We start from the raw sequence: 22,455 nt of genomic DNA on the forward strand, positions 1-22,455 counted from the left end.
CGACTGTCAAATGTTTTTGCCAAACTTCGAGTGTAATTATTGAAGTATCTGTGATCTGTTCGTGTATGCATTTGTGTGTGTGTGTGTGTGTGTGTGTGTGTGTGTGTGTGTGTTTTGGTGTAATATAAATTTTTTGTGGTGTGTGTGTTATATATATATTGTGGGGTCTGCTTGTGCGTGTGTGTGTGTTGTGTGTGTGTGTGTGTGTGTGTGTGTGTGTGTGTGTGTGTCCACATGGTGAAGGGGGAAGAGTCTTTTTGTTTTATGTTATCATTTCCTTTATTAAGTGTAGTAGGGAGCCTGTGCTGATGTGTGTTTGTTCATTTATCACATCTTTGTTTTCTACTATGTCTTTCTGGATGTGAAAGTTTTCTCGCGTTTGTATAAGATGTTTGTCATGGTTGCTTATTCTCATTATTTTCATTTCTTGTTCCATGTTTGTGGGATGATGGTTATGGTTGACGTAAATGTACGGACAATTTTTTTTAAAAATGGGTGATTTATTTGGCCCTTATGCAAGCAGTTATTCGGCTTGGGATTGAGTGGTTGAGTTGTTGGATGTCCTCCTGAGAGATATCGTCCCAAATTCTGTCCAACTGGTGCGTTAGATCGTCAAAATACCGCTGACTGAAGGGTCGTGCCCCTAATGCTCTAAACTTTCTTAATTGGAGAAAGATCCGGCGATCTTGCTGACGAAGGTGGGGTTTGGCAAACACGAAGACAGGCCGTGTGCAGGCGGGCGTTATTTTCCTTCAATGTAAGCTGTGTTGTTAGGGTGCCACGAATGAGAACCAACGAGGCCCTGCTATGAAATGAAGTGGCTCACCAGAACACCACTCCCGGTTGTTTGGCCTTGTGGCGGGTGACAGCCAGGTTGACACCCTCCACCTCGAGACACGTCTTCCCTGGTCATCGGGGTTCAGTTCGAAGTGGGACTCATTACTAAAGACAATTCTACTCCAGTGAGTGAGATTCGAGGCCGAATGTGCCCGACGCCACTGCAAACAGGCTAGTTGGTATACAGAGGTCAATGGTAGTTGGTCCTCGTAGTCCCTGCAGCACCAGTTGCACGTCGAATCGATGATAATGAAAACTCCGGGGCTCCGAGTGCCTATCTGACGATTGCTCGGCCCTCTCGTTCGTCATCTCTTTAGGTTGACCGCTTCCTTCCTAACGCTCTGTTCGGCCATGGTTCACCCACTGCCACCTATTTAAATGTCGAGCGATTCGCCGATTACTCCAACCGTCTACTTTGCGCCCGACTACATATCCTCTCTTAAAGTGCTGACCTCTGCGGATGCTGTACACGTGCTTGACTGCGAGGTATAGTTGCTGACAAGGGAACCTCCCCATCGCACCCCACTGAGATTTAGTTATAAATTGACACAGTGGATAGGCCTTGAAAAACTGAACACAGATCAATCGAGAAAACAGGAAGAAGTTGTGTGGAACTATGAAAAAATAAGCAAAATATACAAACTGAGTAGTCCAAGTGTAAGATATGCAACATCAAGGACTATGTAAGCTGCAGAGCGCCGTGGTCCCGTGGTTAGAGTGAGTAACTGCGGAACGAGAGGTCCTTGGTTCGAGTCCTCCCTCGACTAAATTTTACTTACATTATTTTCTCAAAGTTACGATCTGACCGTTCATTCATTGACGTATCTGCTCACTGTAATAAGTTTAGTGTCTGTGTTTTGCGACCGCACCGCAAAACCGTGCGATTAGTAGACGAAAGGACGTGCCTCTCCAATAGGAACCGAAAACATTTGATCGCAAATTCATAGGTCAACCGATTCCTCCACAGGAAAACACGTCTGAAATATTCTATACGACACTGGTGACGGCATGTGCGTCACATTACAGGAACATGTTGTCGACCCACCTAACTTGCACACTTGGCGAATGGGTAAAAAGATTCTTCTACCTTGCCCGTTTTAGGTTTTCTTGTGGATGTGATAATCACTCCCAAAAAAGTGATGAAAACATAAGAGTTTGTGACATAAACTGCAACAAATGTATGCAACAGTTTCACAGTCGCACAGTTTTCCCTGTGCTCTGTAAAACATACGTTTTTAACGTTTTCAAGTTTTTCCGTGTGTAGACCATCAAGTCCTGCATGTGTCCAAGCAAATCTGAACATGTCCTGGAATTTTGGAGAGCGAAGTTGATGAAATTTGATAATTGTCTGAAAATAAAAAAAAAAACTTTTCACTCGAGGGAGGATTGAACCAGGGACCTTCCGTTCCGTAGCTGCTCACGGTAACCACGGGACCACAGTGCTCCTCAGTGTACACGTACCTTGATGTGGCTTATCTTGCACACGGACTACTCAGTTTGTATATTTTGCTTATTTTTTCACAGTTCCATACAATTTCTTCCTGTTTTCTCGATTGATCTGTGTTCAGTTTTTCATGGCCTATCCCTGTGCCAACTTAATAACTAAATCTGAGGGGGGTGCGATGGGGAGGTTCCCTTGGGAGTACACGGTATGAAATTCGCACAGATTTTATGTCGTCGCATCGTCATGTCCCGTGTTTTCTATACTTACCAGCTGCGTGGTGAAATTGCATTTCAGCGTCACACATTTATCTATTGGCCGCCAAAGTTTACAGTTTCGCGTTTTCTGCCAATACCTGTATGAATACCAATTTGTGACCAGAATGTCAAATAAAACACCTTTCAGCCATCTAATTTCCAAACTGTTGTTTTATTTGGCTACCAGTTTCGGCGATTTTCTACGCCATCTTCAGGCCCCTGACTGACGTGTAGAAAGATTCCAAAATAGGGTTCAAATGGCTCTGAGCACAATGGGACTTAACATCTGGCGTCATCAGTCCCCTATACTTAGAACAACTGACACCTAAGGACATCAAACACAGCCATGCCCGAGGCAGGATTCGAACCTGCGACCATAGCAGCAGCGCGGTTCCAGACTGAAGCGCCTAGAACCGCTCGGCCACAACGGCTGGCTCCAAAATAGGGGTCAGACTGGTATCCGTATTTTTTTTGGTTGATACAGCGATCGCTTCAAGCATCATATCCCGACTGTTCGAACTGGTAGCCAAATTAAATAACAGTTTGGAAATGAGACTGTTGAAAGGTCTTTGATTTGACATTCTGTACTGAACTGCCGAGTTCCACAACCATCTCCGAAAAGATGGACACACAGAGAATTTGTGACCAATTTGCGCTCTTTTGTGGTGCGTTTTTTTCCGTAGAACGTATTCATTTTACAAGTTAAGATGTCTTTTACTTGCTGCAAAGTCGTATTTATTTACGTTTCAGGGGCAAATATGTGACATTTCCTCGACGCAAAAATTATGGTGTGAACTGTTTCGAATCTGTAAGTATCACATGTTAAACGAAAACTGTATATTTCCAAATTAAGTCCATTGCAGATCAAAGGCGAGATGCATGTGTAACGTAAATAAAAATTATACAACAGCTAGAAAAAGGCGTTTGAATTTTTTAAACAGAGATTCATTGGAAGAATGCTTGTGCATTATAAGTGAATCTGGCAACCCAGCCAAATTGGATTAACGTATCAAAGTAATATTAATTAATACATAGATGCGGAATTCGTTTCGAATTTGTATAATTGATGCGCGAGCCTCAGAGTATCGCTCAACAGGCTCCGGTGGGAGGGGATGTCGAGTCGTGCATAACGGAAAGGCCGGCTCGGAGGATTCTGAGTTTGTACGTTGGAAGACTGAGTTAGGCGACGCAGTACATCTTGCACGATGATCAGGACGCTAAAATTTGAGACATTCGCGCCCGTACAACGGCGGAAAGAGGTGGTTTCTGTGTTCTTGCTGCATATCGTCTACGAGTAGAATAGGAAAGGCTAAAAAAGATAGATATACAGAATGTACGTGTTACGTGGATGCAGACTGCAAGCAAGGAGCTTAGAATAAAAGGGAGATGGCGTTATATATGCTGAGCACAGACGACGCGTTATGTATGCCGAGCACAATGACATTTGAAGCCCGTCCGCCATCTTAGCCAGTACGAGTCTGTATCTCCGTTAAACATATGTCTTAACACTAATGCTTTTGACACCGTTCCTCACAAGCGACTTCTAATCAAGCTGCGGGCCTATGGGGTATCTCCTCAGTTGTGCGACTGGGTTCGTGATTTCCTGTCAGGAAGGTCGCAGTTCGTAGTAATAGACGGCAAATCATCGAGTAAAACTGAAGTGATATCAGGTGTTCCCCAGGGAAGCGTCCTGGGACCTCTGCTGTTCCTGATCTATATAAATGACCTGAGTGACAATCTGAGCAGTTCTCTTAGGTTGTTTGCAGATGATGCTGTAATTTACTGTCTAGTAAGGCCATCCGAAGACCAGTATCAGTTGCAAAGCGATTTAGGAAAGATTGCTGTATGGTGTGGCAGGTGGCAGTTGACGCTAAATAACGAAAAGTGTGAGGTGATCCACATGAGTTCGAAAAAAAATCCGTTGGAATTCGATTACTCGATAAATAGTACAGTTCTCAAGGCTGTCAACTAAACTAAGTACCTGGGTGTTAAAATTACGAACAACTTCAGTTGGAAAGAATACATAGATAATATTTTGGGGGAGGCGAGCCAAAGGTTGCGTTTCATTGGCAGGACACTTAGAAGATGCATCAAGTCCATTAAAGAGACAGCTTACACTACACTCGTTCGTCCTCTTTTAGAATGTTGCTGCGCGGTGTGGGATCCTTACCAGGTGGGATTGACGGAGGACATCGAAAGGGTGCAAAAAAGGGCAGCTCGTTTTGTATTATCACGTAATAGGGGAGAGAGTGTGGCAGATATGATACGCGAGTTGGGATGGAAGTCATTAAAGCAAAGACGTTTTTCGTCGCGGCGAGATCTATTTACGAAATTCAGTCACCAACTCTCTCTTCCGAATGCGAAAATATTTTGTTGAGCCCAACCTACATAGGTAGGAATGGTCATCAAAATAAAATAAGAGAAATCAGAGCTCGAACAGAAAGGTTTAGGTGTTGGTTTTTCCCGCGCGCTGTTCGGGAGTGGAATGGTAGAGAGATAGTATGATTGTGGTTCGATGAACCGTCTGCCAAGCACTTAAATGTGAATTGCAGAGTAATCATGTAGATGTAGATGTAGATGTAATGCGTTGATGCGTGGATGAGTACTCATCATCAGACACTTGGGAAAGCGTTAAAAATTGTTAACACCTGTTCTTACTCATGCGGCATAGTGTACATCGCGGCAAAACAGCCGAACGTTTTATTCCTGTTGTGATATCGAAGAGCAGCACTTCAATACGAACACTACACTTAGACTAACCAGTATGGCGGAAACATGCTTCACTCTTTCGGCGTAAGGGCGCCCCCCCATATTCTAACCTCCTTGACTGCAACAGGAGCTTTGTGTGTGAGTGGGGGGGGGGGGGGGGGGGGTTCAAAAAATGGTTCAAATGGCTCTGAGCACTATGCGACTTAACGTCTGAGGTCATCAGTCGCCTAGAACTTAGAACTAATTAAACCTAACTAACCTAAGGACATAACACACATCCATGCCCGAGGCAGGATTCGAACCTGCGACCGTAGCGGTCGCTCGGTTCCAGACTGCAGCGCCTAGAACCGCACGGCCACTCCGGCCGGCGAGGGGGGGCATGTTTGGGAGAGCTTCAGAGCGCGGGGCGCCAGGAGTCGGCAGAAGTTTTAATTACGAAGGACAGCAATTACGTGAAACGCGGCCGGGGAGGCGCCGGCCGTGTGGCTGGCTTTGTGCGGGTCTGGCGTGAGGGGAGAGGTATCTCGCAATCGTGTCGAAACGGTCCGGGGAGCGGGGAGGTACAGCGCGAGGCAGCTTCCTCGTTCCTTCACGTCCGCATCTCTCAGAAAAGAAATAACTGTACGTTTCGCATTGGCATTACGCACACGGCACATCGAAACGCAGGCAACAGGTAGATTCGGTTTAACCAGGTTTCCGAATCAGCTCACAACGAACACACGATTACATGAAATATTTTCTCAACAGTGGAATGGGCTGGATCAATTTTTTGCTGATAGGGGTTGGGTTGTTTGGGGAAGGAGACCAGACAGCGAGGTCATCGGTCTCATCAGATTAGGGAAGGATGGGGAAGGAAGTCGGCCGTGCCCTTTCAGAGCAACCATCCCGGCATTTGCCTGGAGTGATTTAGGGAAATCACGGAAAACCTAAATCAGAATGGCCGGACGCGGGATGGAACCGTCGTCCTCCCGAATGCGAGTCCAGTGTCTAACCACTGCGCCACCTCGCTCGGTCCTTGCTGTTAGGTACTAGGTACTTTGTCATGAACGGCGAAGATTCAAAGGAAGCAACACTAGTGCTATCGCTATACATGAGCAATTTTTCAAATAATAGTAGTAGCATTTTCAGATTCTTCGCCGCCAATGCTGTGATCTGCATCTACACCAGAGCGTTAAGTCCTCCCCAGATCGTAACTGTTATTAACTATTTATTAACGTTTCTTCCCGTTTCGTTCACGGATGCGGCGAGGGAAGAATTATTGCTTCATCTTCTTTGTGCTACTTTGTGTTCTTTGTGTTCACTACTATCAACAGTTTGTACAAGGACAGATGAAAAAGTGTGCCCCGACCGGGACTCGAACCCGGGATCTCCTGCTTACATGGCAGACGCTCTATCCATCTGAGCCACCGAGGACACAGAGGATAGCGCGACTGCAGGGATTTATCTCTGGTACGCCTCCCGCGAAATCCACATTCTCAACTATTGTCCCGCACTACATTCGCAGTGGCCCCGCCCGTTATACTCATTACTCGCGGCGCGTTGCCGATTCCCGTAATAGTTCGGGCACTGTTTGTGCATTCGCACAGAAGAAGAAGATGGTCAAGTGGCCGGTGAGCCTTAACTATATATTTACTAAGATGGTATCTATTCTTTCGGACATGTCCGAAAGAACAAAAAATGGTTCAAATGGCTCTGAGCACTATGGGACTCTACTGCTGTGGTCATCAGTCCCCTAGAACTTAGAACTTATTAAACCTAACTAACCTAAGGACATCACACACACCCGTGCCCGACGCAGGATTCGAACCTGCGACCGTAGCAGCAGCGCGGCTCCGGACTGGAGCGCCTAGAACCGCACAGCCACCGCGGCCGGCCCGAAAGAACAGATACCATCTTAGTATATATACAGGGTGTTACAAAAAGGTACGGCCAAACTTTCAGGAAACATTCCTCACACACAAATAAAGAAAAGATGTTATGTGGACATGTGTCCGGAAACGCTTAATTTCCATGTTAGAGCTCATTTTTGTTTCGTCAGTATGTTCTTCCACCTACGCTCAACGGGGCACGCTATCATGATTTCATACGGGATACTCTACCTGTGCTGTTAGAACATGTGCCTTTACAAGTACGACACAACATGTGGTTCATGCACGATGGAGCTCCTGCACATTTCAGTCGAAGTGTTCGAACGCTTCTGAACAACAGACTCGGTGACCGATGGATTGGTAGAGGCGGACCAATTCCATGGCGTCCACGCTCTCCTGACCTCACCCCGTTTGACTTTCATTTATGGGGGCATTTGAAAGCTCTTGTCTACGCAGCCCCGGTACCAAACGTAGAGACTCTTCGTGCTCGTATTGTGGACGGCTGTGATACAATACGCCATTCCCAAGGTCTGCATCAGCGCATCAGGGATTCCATGCGACTGAGGGTGGATGCATGTATCCTCGCTAACGGAGGACATTTTGAACATTTCCTGTAACAAAGTGTTTGAAGTCACGCTGGTACGTTCTGTTGCTGTGTGTTTCCATTCCATGATTAATATGATTTGAAGAGAAATAATAAAATGAGATCTGACATGGAAAGTAAGCGTTTCCGGACACATGTCCACATAACATATTTTCTTTCTTTGTGTGTGAGGAATGTTTCCTGAAAGTTTGGCCGTGCCTTTTTGTAACACCCTGTATAGTTTATACAAGGTCAGTCAGAAACTAATGTCGCGTATCTTTTTTCTAATTTTTTCATGATGGGGAGCCACCGTCATGATATATTTCTTTAAAGTCATTACCGCCATTAGACTGTTTTATCTATTTGCAGTGTTACATTTACACCATCACGATTTCGGCTTTAAGTTGCCATTATCGAGTGTTTTAATGTTATACAGTGCCTAAGAAGGCGTACTGTCGTATTTAAAATATCGTATTGCCTAGTGCTGAGTATACTATCTTGATTCGATTCGTCGGCCGCAGGTAGCACGGCCGTCTGCGGTGCACGTGTGCTAGTCGCCGGATCTCGCGCTCCGCTGTTCGCAGCTCCAAGGGTACCCCGTCCAAGACAACCTGTATACAGAGAGAGTGGGCATAGGTGAAGTCGCCCGTGATTGGTTGATTAGCTTCGGCAGAAAAATGGCGCCAAACGTCTCTAGCGCTTCCTATGTTCGCCGTGCTTTAGACTTGAAGTTCAGAGGACTTTTGGAAACGATTAAAAGATATTTGAATTATTGAGAGACTTGTTATGCGTTGTGCATGCATGTTCGATTTAGTTGTATATCGCTTTTAGTACGTAATTAGCGTTTGCGATCTTAAATACGAGTTGAAATAATGAAGCGTTTTGTGATGCCTACATGTTTGAAGTAAACACGTTAGTAATTGTACAGTATTGTTATTGACATCTGTAATTCGTTCTGCAGTCGTTCGTAAACGATGCCAGGTTGTGCTGCATTTGGTTGTTCCAATAGAGGTGAAGGTGGATTTCGCATGTTAGCATTTCAATTCAATGAAGAAAGACGAAAGCAATGGGCAGTCGCAGTCAACAGGGCTGACATAAACCAAACAGGAGCCTTGTGGAAACCAACCAAGTACTCTTACCTATGCGAAGTAAGTCGTTTTTGCTTTTTACTACATATAAAAAAAAAGCAGAAAGGTGGAAGGAGTATATAGAGGGTCTATACAAGGGCGATGCACTTGAGGACAATATTATGGAAATGGAAGAGGATGTAGATGAAGATGAAATGGGAGATACGATACTGCGTGAAGAGTTTGACAGAGCACTGAAGGACCTGAGTCGAAACAAGGCCCCCGGAGTAGACAAAATTCCATTGGAACTACTGACGGCCTTGGGAGAGCCAGTCCTGACAAAACTCTACCATCTGGTGAGCAAGATGTACGAAACAGGCGAAATACCCTCAGACTTCGAGAAGAATATAATAATTCCAATCCCAAAGAAATCAGGTGTTGACAGATGTGAAAATTACCGAACCATCAGTTTAATAAGCCACAGCTGCAAAGTACTAACACGAATTCTTTACAGACGAATGGAAAAACTAGTAGAAGCCGACCTCGGGGAAGATCAGTTTGGATTCCGTAGAAATACTGGAACACGTGAGGCAATACTGACCTTACGACTTATCTTAGAAGAAAGATTAAGGAAAGGCAAACTTACATTTCTAGCATTTGTAGACTTAGAGAAAGCTTTTGACAATGTTGACTGGAATACTCTCTTTCAAATTCTAAAGGTGGCAGGGGTAAAATACAGGGAGCGAAAGGCTATTTACAACTTGTACAGAAACCAGATGGCAGTTATAAGAGTTGAGGGACATGAAAGGGAAGCATAGGTTGGGAAGGGAGTAAGACAGGGTTGTAGCCTCTCCCCGATGTTATTCAATCTCTATATTGAGCAAGCAGTAAAGGAAACAAAAGAAAAATTTGGAGTAGGTATTAAAATCCATTGAGAAGAAATAAAAACTTTGAGGTTCGCCGATGACATTGTAATTCTGTCAGAGACAGCAAAGGACTTGGAAGAGCAGTTGAACGGAATGGATGGTGTCTTGAAGGGAGGATGTAAGATGAACATCAACAAAAACAAAACGAGGATAATGGAATGTAGTCGAGTTAAGTCGGGTGATGCTGAGGGTATTAGATTAGGAAATGAGACACTTAAAGTAGTAAAGGAGTTTTGCTATTTGGGGAGCAAAATAACTGATGATGGACGAAGTAGAGAGGATATAAAATGTAGACTGGCAATGGCAAGGAAAGCGTTTCTGAAGAAGAGAAATTTGTTAACATCGAGTATAGATTTAAGTGTCAGGAAGTTATTTCTGAAAGTATTTGTATGGAGTGTAGCCATGTATGGAAGTGAGACATAGACGGTAAATAGTTTGGACAAGAAGAGAATAGAAGCTTTTGAAATGTGGTGCTACAGAAGAATGCTGAAGATTAGATGGGTAGATCACATAACTAATGATGAAGTATTGACTAGGATTGGGGAGAAGAGAAGTTTGTGGCACAACTTGACCAGAAGAAGGGATCGGTTGGTAGGACATGTTCTGAGGCATCAAGGGATCACCAATTTAGTATTGGAGGGCAGCGTGGAGGGTAAAAATCATAGGGGGAGACCAAGAGATGAATACACTAAGCAGATTCAGAAGGATGTAGGTTGCAGTAGGTACTGGGAGATGAAGAAGCTTGCACAGGATAGAGTAGCATGGAGAGCTGCATCAAACCAGTCTCAGGACTGAAGACCACAACAACAACAAAACAATTTGCAATATACATAGTTAAATTTGAAAACAGACCCGTAAATTGGCTGTGTGAAAATTATTATAACATATTATTCTTATAAACAAAGGCATTTAACGAATAATTTCGCCATATTGTCTTGTGCTTTTGATTCAGTGAATGTGTACTCCACTACTCCACTACTGGCCATTCAAAAGTCCCGCCCGCAATTTGGCAAAAAAATGGCCGTCGTATCGTCCGGTTGGCCACTCTCTCCCTATACAGGCTCTCTAGCCCGTCCCAGCAATCTCGGCCGCGACTCTTGCTGACCACTGCCTCGTGGTCACGGCAGTCGCTTCCGGGAGATGTGTCCACACTGATAGCGCAGCAGGCGACATTCTCCTACTCCCTCTCGCGCCTCCCCATCGACGCTCCAAATGGCACCAGCTGCGCCACAAACCCCGCATTCTGCGCCCCCTAGCCCAGCACCAGAACGATAGCAGCACTGACGGGGGCGGCTCGGCAGGGTTCGCAGAAAAACTTGCCGCGAATTGCAATTTCACGGCACAAGGGACCGTTCGGCAACACTAGATTTCCCCGAGTCACGATATTTAATGTGGAATCGATGTTTTGTGCAGCGTTTTGAAATCCTTTGTATTGACTGACCGACGCAGCTGAAGGTTTTTTATAAATTCCTGGAACACCGAGCTGTTGTGTTGGGAAGCAGTATTATGTTGGCAGTACATGTAGTTTCATTCATAAAATACCGGTAACAGCTACACTGATCAATTATTACGAACGATTTCAGAACATGCACAGAGCACCAACGTCCCACATTAAATAATCCGATTTCGACAAATCTGTTGTTGCCAAACACCACCGTATGAACAAACATACGATTGTGTATGTCGAAACGGAGATATCATCCGATGTACTGTGATAAACCTTTTGCATTTCTTTTATGTTTTCGTCTTCTTTAAAGGGAAAGAGAAAAGATGACGCCGTAGCCCACCATAGAGCCTATGCCTACCGTCAGGTATTTTTGATTTTCAGTTGTTAAAAAAACAGAGATTTTATTGTACCAGTATGAGGAAGGGAGGATTCGCGCTCAGCTAGTGAACGAGTGAGAAGCACGCCATTTTAAGCGAGTAATTGCAGACCGCCATTTTGGGGTCGCTATGAATAAGTGAGGAGTATGTATTCCATATAGAAAACCATCATAACGACCGGGAGAGCGGTGTGCTGACCACACGCCCCTCCTGTCCGCATCCTCAGTTAAGGATGACACGGCGGTCGGATGGTCCCGATGGGCCACTTGTGGCCTGAAGACGGAGTGCATGTATTCCATATGTGCACCGTTTAGAAAAATATAGTATTGTTTTATTAACAGAAAGGTCGTGTGAGTTGTTATTTCAAATAGTACGATAATTACAAGAACTGAAGCCCACCTGTGTACTTCGGAAAATTACGAGGATCCGATAAGCTTAATGGGAACACGGTCAAGACTTTAAAGGTGAACACGGCAACCAAACGTAGCATTATAAAGAATGGTAAGCACAAATCTACAGCAGAAAAAGAAACTACTTCGCCCTGCAAAATAATATGAACGAATACGAACTTATTTCCAGGCATAGCTCAGCTTATTGTGCTTGTCATTCATGCCGAAAAATTAATCTCATTAATTCAATACATTTTAAAAAGCCACGCATTTCAACATTTTATTATCATCTATTCCATTATTTTATTATATTTTAGTATGTACTTACTGCCTTTCTGTCATCAAAGAAGCCGTTAGATCAGAGTATGCAACAACAGTTATAAGCGGGAAACGACTACATCCATAGAGCGTGAAAACAGACGCTTGATGCTGAAAGGCGACATACAATTCAACGGTTATCCACCATCCATAGAAATCACCTACGCTGCCAGGGTTTTTAGTGATAGACATAGACGTGATCTTTGATAGCATATGTAAATCCATTACTTCGTGACATCTCCTTGACATAATCCAGCCAACAAAGTAACTAACGGCTTGTTGAAATATCCTGAAGATGACGACGGAGGAAGTCGCCGAAAGGTTGGGACTGAATACAAATCTGACTTGGCAAGAACCCGTAAAACATTTATTCACATCACGTATTATTTAAGGCTACGACTACTACCGCAGTTGAAATATTGGGTCGACATTAATACAATCGACAAACTGCAGGGACGGATTCCTGACTGGAAATGGAGGAAAAAAGGGTCCTATGAACATGTGCCCGGAAATGCAGCGCTGTCACGGTAAATGGCGCTGACAAGTGACAGTTCATCAGACCAAGTGCCGTGTGTCGGCCTGGTGTGGAAACAGCAGAATGGTCCGGTATTCGTGTCGGGAACAAGCGCGATGTCTACGGAATATTGAGACGAACACTAGTACAAGCTTCAGGCAGGTGGCCCGCCAACATGGTCTACGCCAAAGTATGATTATGTACACTAATGGCCATTAAAATTGCTACACCAAGAAGAAATGCAGTTGATAAACGGGTATTCATTGGACAAATATATTATACTAGAACTGACATGTGATTACATTTTCACGCAATTTGGGTGCATAGATCCTGAGAAACCAGTACCCAGAACAACCACCTCTGGCCGTAATAACAGCCTTGATACGCCTGGGCATTGAGTCAAACAGAGCTTGGATGGCGTGTACAGGTACAGCTGCCCATGCAGCTTCAACACGATACCGCAGTTCATCAAGAGTAGTGACTGGCGTATTGTGACGAGCCAGTTCCCCGGCCACCATTGACCAGACGTTTTCAATTGGTGAGAGATGTGGAGAATGTGCTGGACAGGGCAGCAGTCGAACATTTTGTGTGTCCATAAAGGCCCGTACAGGACCTGCAACATGCGGTCGTGCATTATCCTGCTGAAATGTAGGGTTTCGCAGGGATCGAATGAAGTGTAGAACCACGGGTCGTAACACATCTGAAATGTTACGTCCACTGTTCATAGTGCCGTCAATTCGAACAAGAGGTGACCGAGACGTGTAACCAGTGGTACCCCATACCGTCACGCCGAGTGATAAGCCAGTATGGCGATGACGAATACACGCTCCCAATGTGCGTTCACCGCGATGTCGCCAAACACGGATGCGACCATCATGATGCGGTAAACAGAACCTGGATTCATCCGAAAAAATGACCTTTTGCCATTCGTGCACCCAGGTTCGTCGTTGAGTAGACCATCGCAGGCGCTCCTGTCTGTGATGCAGCCTCAAGGGTAACCGCAGCCACGGTTTCCGAGCTAATAGTCCATGCTGCTGCAAACGTTGTCGAACTGTTCGTGCAGATGGCTGTTGTCTCACGAACGTCCCCATCTGTTGACTCAGGGATCGAGAAGTGGCTGCACGATCCGTTATAGCAATGCGGATAAGATACCTGTCATCTCGACTGCTAGTGATACGAGGCTGTTGGGATCCAGCACGGCGTCCCGTATTACCCTCGTGAACCCACCGATTCCAACCCACCGACCAAGGCGAGCACCAATGTCGCGATACGATAAACCGCAATCGCGATAGGCTACAATCCGACCCTTATCAAAGTCGGAAACGTGATGGTACGCATTTCTCCTCCTTACGCGAGGCATCACAACAACGTTTCACCAGGCAACGCCGGTCAACTGCTTTTTGTGTATGAGAAATCGGTTGGCAACTTTCCTCATGTCAACACGTTGTAGGTGTCACCACAGGCGCCAACCTTGTGTGAATGCTCTGGAAAGCTAATCATTTGCATATCATAACATCTTCTTCCTGTCGGTTAAATTTCGCGACTGAAGCACGTCATCATCGTGGTGTAGGAATTTTAATGGCCAATAGTGTATATCCTGCATAATAACCGCTACTTTTTGGACGATCTGTTATCGTCGCACGCACATCGTTTCCAGTCGCGAATCCGTTCCTGTAGTTTTTCGGTTTTATTAATGTTCACCCTTTGCATCTACTACTGTCATTGCACAACCATCAGCTTCAGTGTTTCCTGTCATGAAATGGATTAGTAATAGCATCAGGACGTGCAATAGTCGTGTAAGTGCTCTGTTTTCTACCTTTTGGGGCTGTTCGATCGTCGATCTCGCTATGTAACCTGGTATGGGACAAGTCTACGAGACCTGTCTTAAAAGTGCCCGACAGTTGCCCAGAAAAAATATTTCGTGTTCCTAACGTGTTTGGGACCCTAATCCCCTTCAAGGTAAGGCCCTTGTGCTTGCACACACTTAGCCCACCGATCCTTCTTCTGCCGGAAACACCTCTGGAAGTCTTTTAGAATGGTGCTCAGCTCCGTTGTCGTGTTCCGCATTATCTCTTCTCTACTCTCAAAACGGGATCCTTTCAATGGCGTCTTCAGTTTTGTAAAGAACCAGAAGTCGCAAAGAGGGTGGCGAACAGCTGTAATTCCATGTTTGGCCAAGAAATTTTTGATCAAGTGGGATGAATGTGCGGGGGCGTTGTCGTGATGCAGTTGCCAGTTTTTCGCCTTCCACGTGTCTGGTCTTTTGCTCCGAATTGCGTCACGGAGTCGCAGGAGAACATCTTAATACTACTCCTTTGTCACTGTTTGTCCTTTCGGTGCGTATTCGTGATGCACTATTCCACGGACATCAAAGAAGACAGTGGGCATTATCTTGATTTTGCTTCACACCTACCGCACTTTCTTCGTCCTTGGAGACTCGGGATGCTTCCTTTGCGACGAATGTCTCTTTGTTTCTGGGTCGTACCCCTACACCCTTGACTCGTCTCCAGTTATCACAGTGTTTAGAAACCCAAGATCAGTGTTGGTGGTGTCCAGAATATCCTGTGCAACGTCAAAACTGAGGTCTTCTTGTTCTGGCGACAACTTGGCATGAATTTCGCAGCCACTGGGTGCATGTCAAATCATCACGCTAAATTGCATGAGCATAATTTTTACTCACTCCAACCTCTTGGGTAATCTCCCACACGGTCAAACGACGATCTGCCATTACCAAATTTGGCACCCTCTCAACAACAGCTGCTCTCCGAGTAGTTTGGGGCCTACGCTGATATGCGGCCATTTTTGGATCGGTTGAACCACTCCTCGCATCTTCTCCAAACACCTGCCGAATCTTACGAATTGTTTCGCTTTGAGAATCACCTAGTTTTTGACAAAATTTGATGCAGTATCTTCGCTCAACACGTTCAGTCATCTTGAGAGACTCGGTAATCCGACGAACATGTTGTGTAGCACCTCACTCAGCGACCGACAGGCAGCGACTTATGCGCTGGAAGGCGGGGACTGAATTCACGCATGTGCATAAAGGTCTCTTCCTTTACTGTGTACAGTGGCGCCGCGCTACCGTCAATCAAAGGTCGGATACTTTTTAGACAGACCTCGTATTCTAGTAGCGGCTTTACCAGAACTGGATAGAGCCCAGTACCAGCACTGGCAGGCAACGCGCTGTCGGCATTGAGGACGAGGTTCGGGAGCTTCAATCGTCTTCTGGTTTATTGTGAAGTTCCTCGGTATATCATTATTGAATGTGGTGGCTAAGTAGTGCCAGGAGTCTGTTGATCATATTTTCCACGTATTTAGAGGAATGTTCTGCCTCCTTGTCCAGTTTTCCGTCACGATAAGGGTGGTTTTCAAATGCGTCACACCCAGGTTCATGTTTGCCAAGCAGGAGTGGAACTCTTTGTCGGCGGTGTACTGCACTCTCTGCACACGGGGCGCTGAAGTCTGCAGGCTTTCGTGGCTGTTGTCACTTAAGTTAAAATCTTCTGGGTTGTTAGGCCGCGTCATATTTCTTCATAAAATAATCGACGTTTCGACCCCTCCGCTGGGATTATCTTCAGGATGTTCCGGAGTCCACTATTGCTAGGACACTGTTCTAGCAATGTTTCGGTGTCCACTGTTGCTACAGCCCGGATCTGACACATACCGACTGTCATCCGTTTGTCCCACCTGAAGAAGATCCCAGCAGAGGGGTCGAAACGTCGATTGTTTTACAAGGAAATATGACACGGCCTAACAACCCAGAAGGCTTTAACTTTAGCGTATAAGTCATTAATCATGTTCCTCTTTATAAATTGCAAGTTTTCTGTCGTTCAGAGATGACCTTAATTTCTATATTTCTTGATAAATTTTTATGAGGGACTTTCAACAAGTAATGCAACTTTTTTTTCACGGCCAATTTCGGTTGAAAAAACGCGAAATTTGTTGTGGGACATCGTGGAATAGCGCGCTTCAGTCCCTGCAGTTTCATGAAGCTCCGATAGATGGCGGCGCTATACGTAGACTCCATCGACTGTAACTGAGGTGTGTTTCGTAGTAGAGAGCTGTCATTGAGTTTCTTTTGGCGGGAAACCAAATCAGCACAGATATTCGTAGGCGCTTGCGGAATGTCTTCTGAGACATGGCAGTGAACAAAAGCACGGTGAATCATTGGGCGAGGCATCTGTCATCATCGCAAGTTTGCGCAAACCTGTCCGACCTCCCGCGTGTCCGCCGGCTGCGACTACTACAATGTTGGGACGTGCGGACACCCTCATTCGAGGTGTATCACGAACACCTCACGTCGGTGCACAACAGAGTGTCACTGTTCGTGCACCAGTTAAGGTACTCAAAGATGCGTGATCGCTGGGTTCCTAGCAGCCTAACAGAAGACCCTAAAGAGCAACGAAGGACCGTCTGCGCGTAATTGCTTGCGAGCTACGAGCCTGATCGTGACAATTTTTATGCCTAACATCGTCATAGGCGATGAAACATGGGTCCACCGCTTCGTAGCCGAAACAAAACGGCAATCCATGGTGTGGCGCTACACCACCTCTCTTCCGCAGGAAAAGTTCAAAGCCGCACCCTCAGCTGGCGACGGTCTTCTGGGAATCTGAAGGGGTTGTTCTATTTGATGTCGTCGCTCATGGTGCAACTATCAATTGTGAAGTGTACCGTGTTATCTTAAGGAAACCGAAGAAACGACTTCCTCGTGTTCGTCGTTTTAAAAATACAAACAAACGTCTGCTTCTCCACGACAACGCAAGACCTTGCGCAAGTATGCGCACACGAGGCGAGCTCACAAAACTTAATTGGACTGTTCTACCTCATGCACCCTACAGCCCGGATCCGACTCATTCCGACTTCCATCTGCTTGTTCCAAAAAAGGGTGCACTCTGCGGGAAGGAGTATTACAAGCCCTTCCAGTAAGGTGGAACAAGGCCGTCGCCTTGAACAGAAATTATGTTGAAAAATAGGGTTTTGTAGCCATAAGAGTTCGGAATAGTGTGGTGTAATCTTGAATAAAACCAGCCTGCTCTCTGAAAAAAAGGTGCTGTCTTACTTATTGAACTCCCCTCGTATTTTCAGACACAATAACGTTTATGTTTATAGATTACCGGTTTTGTCAGTACCAAAAGGTCACTTTCAGACACGAGAGTAACATGCACTGACACTCGCTTCGTTTCAGTGATCACTGGGGCAGTGCCGTAAAATTCGTCGCAATTTTCTGTTGTGTGGTTTCCATTACCGAGACATTGTCCCTTCTCAGAATATTTTTAACGAATCAGATTTTTCGATTGCCCTTCCTTTCAACCGCCCTTCCATTTCATACTGCTTCATAGTGTTATCCGCAGATGTTTAAGCGACGTGACAGACTCCAAAGCGCACCTCGGATACGGCGACTTGACACTGTCGGTTTCATCGTCTTTTTATGCGCATTATCTTGAGCGAAATGTCAAACGCGTTCGCAGTGACTCACGAGAGAGGGCGGCCATGTGACACACTATATGGTGGGGCGTTCTCCGAATACGGACATTAAGCTATGCAGTCCCATTGATAACAACAATATCAGAAATTGAGTCCGCCTTGATGCAAAACACCTTATTAATCGTTTATTTATTTATTCTCCCAAACTAGTTTCGGCGACGAATATCACCATCATCAGTGGTTTTTTTAATCCAAAACATGCAGAAAATAGCATGGTGATACAAACACAGTGGCACATTATTACATTTTTACTATTCGTTTTTTGAAATATAGTTTTCATCTGCGGATGACAAGATGTTCGCTGAGTAAAAAACGCAACAGAAAAAAAGCGCACAGAAAATACGTCGCAAACAGCGACAATAATTCTCAGAAACATACTGCAACGTACAATAAATAAGGTAGTATGAAAGTAGCCATAGAAAACTATATTTCAAAAAACGAATAGTAGAAATGTAATAATGTGCCACTGTGTTTGTATAACCATGCTATTTTCTGCATGTTTTAGATTTAAAAAAAACACTGATGATGGTGATATTTGTCGCCGAAACTAGTTTGGGAAAATAAAAAAATAAACGAATAACAAGGTGTCTTGCATCAAGGTGGACTCAGTTTCTGATATTGTTGTTTTTATATGCAAACACGGACCAAATGGAAGAGTTCCAAGATAAAATTATTGTCCCCTTGATACTTAAACGATTACACTGTTGAGAAATGTGTATCTCGTAGTTGTCGACCGTAAGCATATGGCAGTTATTTGTTAGCAGATACAGGGTGTTTCAAAAATGACCGGTGTATTTGAAACGGCAATAAAAACTAAACGAGCAGCGATAGAATTACACCGTTTGTTGCAATATGCTTGGGACAACAGTACATTTTCAGGCGGACAAACTTTCGAAATTACAGTAGTTACAATTTTCAACAACAGATGGCACTGCAAGTGATGTGAAAGATATAGAAGACAACGCAGTCTGTGGGTGCGCCATTCTGTACGTCGTCTTTCTGCTGTAAGCGTGTGCTGTTCACAACGTCCAAGTGTGCTGTAGACAACATGGTTTATTCATTAGAACAGAGGATTTTTCTGGTGTTGGAATTCCACCGCCTAGAACACAGTGTTGTTGCAACAAGACGAAGTTTTCAACGGAGGTTTAATGTAACCAAAGGACCGAAAAGCGATACAATAAAGGATCTGTTTGAAAAATTTCAACGGACTGGGAACGTGACGGATGAACGTGCTGGAAAGGTAGGGCGACCGCGTACGGCAACCACAGAGGGCAACGCGCAGCTAGTGCAGCAGGTGATCCAACAGTGGCCTCGGGTTTCCGTTCGCCGTGTTGCAGCTGCGGTCCAAATGACGCCAACGTCCACGTATCGTCTCATGCGCCAGAGTTTACACCTCTATCCATACAAAATTCAAATGCGGCAACCCCTCAGCGCCGCTACCATTGCTGCACGAGAGACATTTGCTAACGATATAGTGCACGGGATTGATGACGGCGATATGCATGTGGGCAGCATTTGGTTTACTGACGAAGCTTATTTTTACCTGGACGGCTTCGTCAATAAACAGAACTGGCGCATATGGGGAACCGAAAAGCCCCATGTTGCAGTCCCATCGTCCCTACATCCTCAAAAAGTACTGGTCTGGGCCGCCATTTCTTCCAAAGGAATCATTGGCCCATTTTTCAGATCCGAAACGATTACTGCATCACGCTATCTGGACATTCTTCGTGAATTTGTGGCGGTACAAACTGCCTTAGACGACACTGCGAACACCTCGTGGTTTATGCAAGATGGTGCCCGGCCACATCGCACGGCCGACGTCTTTAATTTCCTGAATGAATATTTCGATGATCGAGTGATTGCTTTGGGCTATCCGAAACATACAGGAGGCGGCGTGGATTGGCCTCCCTATTCGCCAGACATGAACCCCTGTGACTTCTTTCTGTGGGGACACTTGAAAGACCAGGTGTACCGCCAGAATCCAGAAACAATTGAACAGCTGAAGCAGTACATCTCATCTGCATGTGAAGCCATTCCGCCAGACACGTTGTCAAAGGTTTCGGGTAATTTCATTCAGAGACTACGCCATATTATTGCTACGCATGGTGGATATGTGGAAAATATCGTACTATAGAGTTTCCCAGACCGCAGCGCCATCTGTTGTTGAAAATTGTAACTACTGTAATTTCGAAAGTTTGTCTGCCTGAAAATGTACTGTTGTCCCAAGCATATTGCAACAAACTGTGTATTTCTATCGCTGCTCGTTTAGTTTTTATTGCCGTTTCAAATATACCGGTCATTTTTGAAACACCCTGTATATGTAGTGAGTTGTGTCATATATTTGGCAGAAATATTGTGTCGTGCAGCAAAATGCAAATGTATGGCTTTGTTGGTTAGGAAATCCAGTTATATGGCTGACCCGTGGTGTCGGAACCGGTGTTTCCTCCGCTTACACCGGTCTTTTTCCTTGCGAATATCTGAGAGTCGTATCGTATGCGTATACATGGAGTGTAGGTGAGTGTAATGGATGTGTGTATAGTACAATGTTATTATGTTTGTGCTGTGCGTTGACGATGGAAGAAGGGAGAGGGCGAAACTCTGTCCCGGCACATAACCTATTCCTAGCGAATAGCACCAAATGGGCTGCCGAACTTAACGTCCCCATCCGAGGGACGGATCACCTACACATGTCCTTACTACCTGTGACACTGCGAAGAGGTATCAAATGTAATCCAGGACACAGATGCAAAGACTGGTGGCGTTAGCGATCTCGGCCACGGAGGTGGATTATCGTGCAGCGAAAAACAGTGCAGTGCGGCCATATTGACTCGAAGGACGTTCGTTGGGTCTCTGCGCCACCATTCAAATTCCGATTTCTTCCAACGTGGTCAGTAACGGATCTAGTGATATAAGCTGGAAGTTATTCACTCAGAACTTGAAATATATTCCTTTGTTTTATTTTACTTTAATTGATTATACTTGCAATATTATGTTTTATTTCTACATTAATATTAAAATTATTAATAATCATTTATGTAAAATAAAACAGTCCATCACCATGACTATTCGATAGGTACGATCTGTTTACATTTTTCAGACAACAAATTCATGGCAGTAAATTGAATTGAATTAAAACTACCACCAAGACAATTTGGTTCAAATGGCTCTAAGTACTATGGGACTTAACAGCTGAGGTCATCAGTCCCCCAAACTTAGAACTACTTAAACCTAACTAACCTAAGGACATCACACACATCCATGCCCGAGGCAGGATTCGAACCTGCTTCCGCGCGGCTCCGGACTGAAGCACCTAGAACCGCTCGGCCACACCGGCCGGCCAATACAATTTGTCTATAAGTGAAATCGCACTTGGGTTGTAAGAGAACGTCAGATTTAAAATGTTCGAAACACCTGTCAGAGTTTGCCTCAGAGGAATGATCGACAATGACCTGATCAGAGATGAAGTAGTAGTTTGTAATATCGCGAAGTGAAATTATTGTTTAAAGGTTCATGACTTTGATGGTAGGTGTGTAATATGAAACGACATATGACGTCCTGAATAACGAGCTAGATATTAAGACAATGAGAGTTGAATCGGTGCCACGTTCGTTGATCCGGATCACACACGTTCGAGGAATCAGATTTCAAAATGGCTTTTGGAAATGTTGGAACGCATCCCGGCCTTCATACACCGTTATGTGACGGTACAAAATCGAATCTGCCATCACATGAAAGAAAACTACTGTCAAAAGAGCGGCCTGTAGAGTTGGAAATAAAAGAAAAAAGAAAGTAAACGACATCAGGGAAAGAAAGATAGTTTTTTAGGACTCTCAGGGCACCTTCGTGTCAGACTACTTGGAGAAAGCTGAGACAATATCTGCTGCTTATTCCAAAAAGCTACTCAAACGTATGCATAGCGACTTGAAGGTGAAGAGCGAAGACTAGCGCTCACAAAGGAGCTCTTATCACAGGACAACTTGTCTACTCGCAAAACAAAAGCTGCGGTGGCAATACTGCTCGAGCTGAGCTTTGAAGGAAGAAGGAAGGAAGATTAGGGTATAACATTCTATCGACAATGACCTGATCAGAGATGAGGAGGAAGCTTGGGTTGGGGAAGGATGGGAAGAAAATCGCCGGTGCCCACTCAAAGGAACTGTTCCGGCATTCGCCCTAAGCAGTTTAGGCGAACTGTGGAAAACTTGAATGTGAACGGCCGGGCAGAGATTGAACCACTGTAC

At 45.0% G+C, this 22,455-nt stretch overlaps 1 protein-coding gene and 1 non-coding gene across 2 annotated transcripts in view; one reads left to right on the forward strand and one right to left on the reverse strand.

Moving 5' to 3' along the window:
* The window catches only part of LOC124606562, a 934,387-nt gene that overhangs the window by 72,598 nt on the left and 839,334 nt on the right, over window positions 1–22,455 (forward strand). The gene's annotated exons all lie outside the window — the stretch shown is intronic.
* Trnat-ugu lies at window positions 6,584–6,657 on the reverse strand. Its single transcript has one exon. It is a non-coding gene; the product is annotated as a tRNA-Thr (tRNA).

The sequence above is a fragment of the Schistocerca americana genome, chromosome 3 (genome assembly GCF_021461395.2).
Source record: "Schistocerca americana isolate TAMUIC-IGC-003095 chromosome 3, iqSchAmer2.1, whole genome shotgun sequence".
In the NCBI taxonomy this organism is placed as follows: domain Eukaryota; kingdom Metazoa; phylum Arthropoda; class Insecta; order Orthoptera; family Acrididae; genus Schistocerca; species Schistocerca americana.